This window comes from Pteropus vampyrus, unplaced genomic scaffold (genome assembly GCF_000151845.1).
Source record: "Pteropus vampyrus isolate Shadow unplaced genomic scaffold, Pvam_2.0 Scaffold283, whole genome shotgun sequence".
NCBI classification, from domain to species: domain Eukaryota; kingdom Metazoa; phylum Chordata; class Mammalia; order Chiroptera; family Pteropodidae; genus Pteropus; species Pteropus vampyrus.
In genome coordinates, this window is record NW_011889064.1 from 1989144 (window position 1) to 1997782 (window position 8639).

The following is an 8639-nucleotide window of genomic DNA, read 5'->3' on the forward strand; positions in this document are numbered from 1 at the left end:
GCCTCAGCTCCACCTCAGATCATCAGGCATTAGATTCTCATAGGAGGACTGGCCCCTGGTGCCAAAAAGGTTGGAAACTGCTGTTCTAGCTCACTGATTTTTTTCTGCTTAGTCAAATCTGTTGTTGAATCTCTCTGTTGAATTCTTCAGTCCTTCAGTCATTGTATTCTTCTGCTTCAAAATTACTTTTAATTCTTTTTTATGCCTTCTATCTCTTTGTTGAACTTCTCATTTTGTTCTATTGTTTTCTTGATATTGTTAAATGTTTTATCTGTGTTCTCTTGTAGCTCTCTGAGCATCTTTGAAACATTTATTTTGAATTTTTTTGTCAGACAATTTCTGTGTCTCCATTTCTTTGGGGCCAGTTACTAGAAGCTTACTGTATTCCTTTCGTAGAGACATGTTTCCCTGATTCTTCATACCTATAGCCTTGTGTAGGTGCCTATACATTTGAAGAAGCAGTCACCTCCTCCAGATTGTATGGACTGACTTTAGTAAGGGAAAATTTTCACCTGTAGGTAGAGGCACATGGAAGCATGCTGTGACCCTACTGATGCAGGGCACCAAGTACAGGAGCATGTAGTGGCACAGGGCTCAGGGGAGCATGATATCTTTTTTGGCTTAGACCACTTGAGTCCATAAAATCAACAACTGTGGTCCTTGGTGAGCACTACAGGGGTGTTTTCAGTGGCTGGAAGGACTGTTGGAGTCTTCAGTGGCAACTCCAGGTCTAGTGGCTAGGGACCAAGGCAGGCAGTAATGGTGGCCAAAGCCAGTGGCATTCATACACTAAGCTAAGAGGGCCAACTGTAGGTGCCTAGGTAGAAGTGGGGTGTTTGTAGACACATACATAGTGCAGGGGTCTAGGGAAAGCATCAAGGGCTAGTGTCAACTACACGTGCACTGGCAGCTGCAGGGTCTCTAGCTGTTGGTGTGCACTAACATGGCTCCTGGGTCTCACCAAGAGCAAAGTAGAGGCCAGTGATGGGTTTCTCTACAGTTGGGGGGACTAGTCACAGTGGTACAGGCCACTGATAGAAGACAGAGCCAGATCTAGGCCCAAAAGCAGCAATGGGGCCAGGGTAGGGAGTGGGGGCTTGGCAATAGGCGTTCTCTCTTTTGGCTACACAATCTCCCCCAGGTGTATGCACAATAGTGGAGGCTGGCGATGGGCCTCAGGCCTGCAGCATGCAAATGCACTACCAGAGGGCCTAGCCCCTAGTGTGTGCACAGCAGTGGAGGTCAACTGCAGGGGTTCAGACTGGTGTCTTGCACTCATGCAGCTGCAGAAGCCTGCATTGGCTGCCTGTATGGTTCTGGGCCTTGGAGCAGGGGAAGGAGCAGGGAAGGAATCAGGCAGCAGTCATCAGCAAACAAGAATACCTGAAAGCTGGTGAAATCTGCAGGGCCTTTACAGCAGCTGTGCTGGCCATTGATTTCTTCAGTGGTGTAAACTGCTGGGCTTGTCTGCAGAGCAGGTCACAGGGAACTTCAATCACTCCTGCTACTATGAGGCTGCTGTAATAGCCCCTGTTTTTCTTCCTTAATCTTAGCCATCTTTACACGTCTCAGCTCTGTCAGTCTGGGTGGTGAAACCAAAGCAGGATCTGTGTGCAGTACCCACAGAAAGCTGGTGGCTCACTCCGCTCTTTCGTTCTCTCTTGGTGTTAAGAGATGCTGGTTTGGGAGGTGAGAGGATGCCAGCAAAATGAAGCTGTCTTCCCTCTCTTCTTGTGCTGTTATTCTCAGGGGGTTTTTGTTTGTTTTTTGTTTTCTTTTACACCTACAACACCTGGTCTTCCTAGGTAATCTCCCATCCACGTACTAACCGGGCCGATCCTACTTAGCTTCCGAGACCAGACGTGATCAGGCATGTTCAGGGTGGCATGGCCATAGACTCATGGGGATTTTTGGTCTACTGTGTTGCTAAGTTTCTTAAGTGGACTCTGGAGCTTTCCCAGACTGTTTTTGTTCATATGTAGCTAATCGCTGATATTTGTTGGGGGACAGAGACTAGAAACTCCTATGCTACTGTTGGTTTTTTTGTTTGTTTGATTTTTGATAAATGGAAAAATAAAATGGCGTATCCATATAATAGAGTATTATTTGGCAAAAAAAAAAAAAAGGAGGTATTTATACATACTACAACATGGTAAACCTTGAGAACATTATGCAATGTGAAAAAAAAGCCCATCACAAAAGACCATATATAGTAGATTTCATTTACATGAAATGTCTAGAAAAGGTGTTATAGAGACAGAAATAGAGTAGTGGTTGCCTAAGGCTGAGGAGGAAGAGGGTAGAGGGGAAATGGGGAGTGACTGTTAATGAGTATGGGGGTTTCTTTCCGGGGATGATGAAAATATTCTAAAATTTTTTTTTGTAGTGATGGTTGCACAATTCTGTGACTATATTAAAAACCACTACACTGTACACTTTAAATAGGCGAGTTGCATGGTATGTGAGTTAGATATCAATAAAGCTATTATTCAGAAAAAGGATACCAGAAGATAAAAGGCTTTCATTCCTTGAATCAACATTTAATGGGAGCCTATAATATGCCAGGCACTTGCTAGAGGCCAGGGATAAAAGATCCAACAAGACCCATGCCTTATCCTTAGGAAACTTACAATCTGGTGCAAGAAAATTAAATGGGTATTTATAATACAAGGATTCAGCTGGAGGGACTTTTGAGGTAGGAGACATTTGAGATTGATGCCTTTTAGCACTCTCAAAATCACTTCCACACGAACATGCTGGGGGTAGGAGCATAGGGGACATACATACACAACTAACAGTTTTTCAAGTTTATTAAGCACTTTCATATATATTGGCCGTGTATGATCTGCCTATAAAGTAGATAATACTTTTCCTAATTTTACATGGAGGTTTAGGGGGTTATTCTTGATCACACAGCTAATAAGTGATAAAACCAGGAGTCAAATGTTCTAAAACTCATGCTTCTATTCACTCCAGACTAGCTCCTCCTCCCATGTCTTTATATTGCCTCACACTCCATCCATCCAGTCCCCAAGCCAGAAACCTGTTTACCCTTATCACCACATCCAACCAGTTACCAAATCTGGAGAGCCTCTCTTTTCGATTTCTCTTCTATCTCTATGCCCAGTTCAGGGTCTCCTAATTTCTTCAATTTCTTGGAAATCAGAAGGACTCTGGCCTCACCTCCTTCAATCCATCCTACATGTGGCTGGCACAGAGAATTTTCTAGAATATTATTTAGGTCTCTGGACCTGTCTTTGCCTTATTAAACACCTTCAATAACTTGCTATGTCCTCAGGATAAAGTTTAAAATTTAGCATAAGAGAAACTTCTTGCTCTGAACCCAGCCTCTCTATTCATCTATGTACACAAGCAAACTTCATGACAATGGGGATGAAATTCTCTGAATACTCATGCTATTTTCTATGTCTGGAATATTCAGCCTTCATCTCTCCATCTAACTGAACTTCATCCTTCAAGATTTAACTCATTAAAAAAATAATATCCACACAAAACCTGCACACAGCTGTTTATAGAAGTTTTATTTATAATTGCCAAAACTTGGAACCAAGAAAGATGTCCTTCAATAGATGAATGAATAAACAAACTATGATACATCCAGATGATGGACTGTTTTCCAGTGATAAAAAGAAATGAGCTATTAAACCATGTAAAGACATTAACCTTTAACTGCATATTACTAACTGAAAGAAGTAAATCTGAAAAGGCTAAATATTGTGTGATTCCAACCATATGACATTCTGGAAAAGGCAAAACTACGAAGACGATAAAAAGATAGTGGTTGCCAGGGTTTGGTGTAAGTTGGAAGAGGGATGAATAGGCTGATTACAGAGGATTTTTAGGACAGTGAAAATACACTGTATGATACTGTAATGGTGGACACCTATCATTACACATTTGTCCAAACCCATGGAATGTACAACATTGAGTAAATGTAAGGTAAAATATGGACTTTACATTCTAACTGTAACAAATGTACCTCTCTGGTGGAGTATGTTGATAATAAGGAAGGCTATGTGCATGCTGGGGGTAGGAGCATAGGGGACATCTCTGTACCTTCCTCTCAATTTTGCTGTGAATCTAAAACTTCTCTTAAAAATTTGTCTTAAAAAAAAAAGATTGAATTTATGCACCTCCTCCCAGAAGTCCTAATAAGATGCCCCTCTCCTGGGCTTCCTTAGCATCTTCTATCATAACATTTATACTTTACACAACCATTGATTTACCTATCTCTCCCACTGAACTATAAGCATCTTGAAGGGAGATCCCATCTCTTGATCTTTAGTTTCCTCTACATGTTTTCTGGATAAAACACTTAAAAAAAAAATCTGCCTCTACATAAATGGGACTCCTAAGTGTCAGAAGGGGATCAAGACTCTCTTCAGTAATGAGGTGACAACAAACATAATTTCTAATTTAAACACCTAGTTCACGTCAACAGAAAAATTTTCTTTATTATTTTCATCAATGTCCTATGTTCTGTCATAACTAAAAAAATAATATATCACTTCACTGATAACAGATTCATTATATCAAAACGTTGAAACTGATGGGGAAAGGTCTGAATGAGAAAAAGGTCACTTAGTGCCTAGCATGGACTACTTTTATAGGGGGATTCAAAGAATGTAACCTTTCTATACCCTGAACCCCCAAGTATATCTACAGAGATAAAATGTACTGTGTACATCAGTCTTTTATTGCATCAGGAAAATCTTTCCAATGGGAAATTGCTGTGGAATTTCCTTGTCTTTGAAAACTCATTAATACCTAGTTTTCCCAATAGTATTGTAATTCAAGAATAGGTCATCCTCTGTATACAGCTAGAGTTATTTTCACACAATGGACCATTGTTCATGGGCATTCTTTGTCAACATATGTTTCCTGTAGCTATTGGTTAAAACTAAGATATAGCTGTTGGCTCTGTCAGGACTAGAATAATAATCTACAATTGCAAACTGCTTTAGGTTTGAAAGGTCTTTCACACTGACCAAGATGGAGATATTGTCAAAGGTTAGACTACTTGACAGGTTAAGTGTCAGCGGTGTAGTAACGTTCCATTTGTTTCCATGTATAGGGGATGGGGGTGGAGCGAGCATTGATTTAGAAACACACTTCTACAACCTATGCCCTCGTACTTCTTTTCCATTCATTCAATCCACAAATACACTTTAAATATTTGCTGAGTTCTTGTTATGTACCAGATACTATGCTAAATGTTAGGGATATGATTTGAATAACTATAACAGACACCATTATTTTTATCATTATCCATATCTATAAACAATAAATCCTGCAGAATCCCAAATGTCTTCCTTGAGGCTTGACTTGCACATAATATTTAACGCAAGAATTGTCAAATCGAATTGGAGACCTTCTATGCCTCCAGTTATCCAAATAGGTTCTCATAACTATGCCCCAGATGGACTGCACTGTAAACTCTTGAACTCGGAGAAAGTGCACTGTGGTGGCCTCTGAAGAGGACAACTAGACTAGGACACGGGGTGAGAACCAGAGTTTTTACTGTGTATATATATATATACACACATATATTTGTACCATTTGACTTTCATCCGTTGTATTTGCGCGTTGTGTATACATATACACATATATATGTATGTGTGTATATATATACATATATGTATGTATGTGTATATATGTACATATATATGTATGTATGCATATATATGTGTGTATATATGTGTATATATATATACACACACATATATACATATATATATATATATATATTTGTACCATTTGACTTTCATCCGTTGTATTTGCGCGTTGTGTATACATATACACATATATATGTATGTGTGTATATATATACATATATGTATGTATGTGTATATATGTACATATATATGTATGTATGCATATATATGTGTGTATATATATATGTGTATATATATATATATACACACACATATATACATATATATATATTTACTTGTACCATTTGACTTTCATCCTGTGTATTTGCGCGTTCTCTGCCCTCCAGGAAGCGAGAAGGCACAGCTGCAGACCCTCGGTCGCGCCCTTGCCTCTTCATTGCGCCCTTGGCTTTCGGGTGCGCGCGCGGGTGAGTGGGGCGGGGACTGAGGGGGACGCGGGCCTCCAGAGGGGGGCTCGCGTCTCTCGCGGGCGCTCAGAAGACCGCACGCACAATTGCTGGGAAGCAGCTCCGGGTTGCAGTACAGGAATGTGCACTCCCCACCCGGTAAACTTTCGGCGGCTGCAGCGGAAGCAGGAACTTGCGAACCACAAACCCGCCGGGCCCGGTGGGTGCTGCGAAGCATCCCTTGGCCGGCTCGCCGAGACCCCTCGGAGCGCGTCGGAGCTGTCCTCGCACAGGGTGGCCTACAGGGGCCCCGAGGTCCTCTTACCGCCAGGTAAAGGCATCCCCGCCCCCTGCGGAGAGAGCAGCTCAGCTCCTTGTCTGGAGTGAAGCTTCTCCACCCATCCGGGAGCAAGAACCAGGTTAGGGGCCGACCCGATCTTTTGGGGCTGCGGTATACTTTAATGGGGCACTCCAGGCAGGCCAGCAGCATCGGTCATAAATGGCTCTGGCTCCGCGTCGTCATCAGGACAGGCAGAAGAATAGTTTAGTGAGCGACATACATTTCCTCAAAGGGAAAATTTCTCCTTTCTTCCTTGTATGATTGGTCTCCCGTACTCATTATTAAACCTGTTGTCTAATACTCAGTAGGGTGTGTGTGTGAACATCTTGATAAATTAGGTTAGATTATGCTGGAACTAAAATGATTTCCAATATTTGGCACAGTTATTATGTACCCATACCTTTGAATGACTGTAGTAGGCAGACATTAAAGCTCAGATGCTTCCTCTCTCTCCCACCTGTATCCTTTTCCCTTTATCTTTCAGCAGGATTCAACTTGACTTTGGAACTTTAAGTCCTAAATAATAATGAATTAGAAGAATTAATTTACCTAGTAATTGTTGAGTATCTTTAATGAAATAAGCTCTTTAGTACTTCTCACAGTCCAAGCACAGTACAAATGCTGCATTCTGAAAACACAGCTCCTGCACCATCCCTGTGCCTAATTCAGGTTTCTTTGCAAGAGCTTCACAGATTGTCAGAATCCATTCAAAGTAAAGGATTGGCCTGATTTTTCTCTTTCGCTCCTGATTTTTTTGTTTTGTTTTTTGGGGGTGTTGTCTTTGTTTTAGATTTTTTAGGGGCCTGAAAAAAGACTTGCAAAATATGGCAGCATGAAAAGGTAACTCGTTCCAGGATTCTTTACGGGGGGAGACCATAGGTGATATTTAGAAAATCTGTGAACTTAGGTGGAAAATTTTATTATTTTACTAACCTCTAGCTGAAATGTAGCATTTCCTTTAAGAGACATGTAGGCTAAAGCCATCGTAATATTAGAGGTAGCTGTTTTGCCAACCAGTCGAAATCACAGTTATTTTCATATCAAATTTCTTATTGCACATATCTCAACAAAATATCATTTCTATTCAATACTACTTCAAAATTATGGTGGATTTTAAATGTACTACTTGTTATTTAATAAGTTAATAAACAAACACATATAACAGTTTTTTATTTTAACTAAAAATGGGGATAAGAGGATTTATCTCATTAGGATTTCTGTAAAGATTAAATGGCATATATGTAAAGTGCTTAATATAGAGACTAGAAGGTAAGAAATATAAATGTTACTTGTTATTTTCATTGTTTCAAAAATTAGACACAACAGTTAGCAAGATAGTATTAGACTTGTGCTCTATTACTATTTACCATTTTTTTTTATTAAACTATTGTTGTCTTTTACTAAAGTCTATCTGTTTACATTAGAGTTTATTCTTTGTGTTGTACAGTTCTATGGGTTTTGATAAATATAATGACATATCCCCGCTATTACAGTATCATATAGACTAGTATTGCCCTAAAAATCTCCTGTGCTCCATTGATCTTTTTACTGTCAATGTAGTTTTGCCTTTTTCAGCATATCATATAGTTAGAATTATAACTTTTAGACTGGCTTCTTTCACTTAGCAATATGCAATTAAGGTTCCTCTGTGTCTTTTTGTAGCGCAATAGTTCATTTCTTTTTACTGATGAATAATATTCCATTGTATGGGTGTATCACATTTTGTTTATCTGTTCATCTGTTGGGGGGCATCTTGGTTGCTTCCAGTTTTTGGCAATTATGAATAAAGTCACTATAAACATTTGTATGCAGGTTTTTATCAGTATTTGGTATTGTTGGTTTTTTTAGATTTCAGCCATTCTAATAGGTGAGCAGTGGTATCTCATTATTGTTTTAATTTGCAATTTCCCAATGACAGTGATGTTGAGCACCTTTTCATGTTTATTTGTCGTCTGTATGTCTTTGGTGAGGTGTCTGTTCAGATCTTTTGCTCATTTAATTGCATAGTTTGTTTTCTTGTTAAGTTGTATATTTTGGCTACCAGTTCTTTATCAGATATGTGTTTGCAAATACTTTCTCCCAGTCTGTGGCTTGTCTTGGTTCTCTTAATAGTGTCTTGTGCAGAGAAGTGTTTCATTTTAATGAAATCCAACCTATCAATTTTTTTCTTTCATGGATTGTGCTTTTGGTGTTGTATTTAAAAACTCATCACCTAAT

At 39.6% G+C, this 8639-nt stretch overlaps 1 protein-coding gene across 4 annotated transcripts in view; it reads left to right on the top strand.

Moving 5' to 3' along the window:
* Window positions 1-8639, top strand: part of MANSC1 (MANSC domain containing 1) — a 25077-nt gene that overhangs the window by 2549 nt on the left and 13889 nt on the right. Inside the window, exon 1 of one of the 4 annotated variants that reach the window (XM_011376028.2) lies at window positions 6152-6501. The exons of 2 other annotated variants lie outside the window; for them this stretch is intronic. The gene's annotated coding sequence lies outside the window, so the exon portion shown is untranslated. Of the gene's footprint in view, window positions 1-6151; window positions 6502-8639 lie in introns of those variants that run through there. One more of the 4 variants, XM_011376027.2, reaches the window with a different exon arrangement.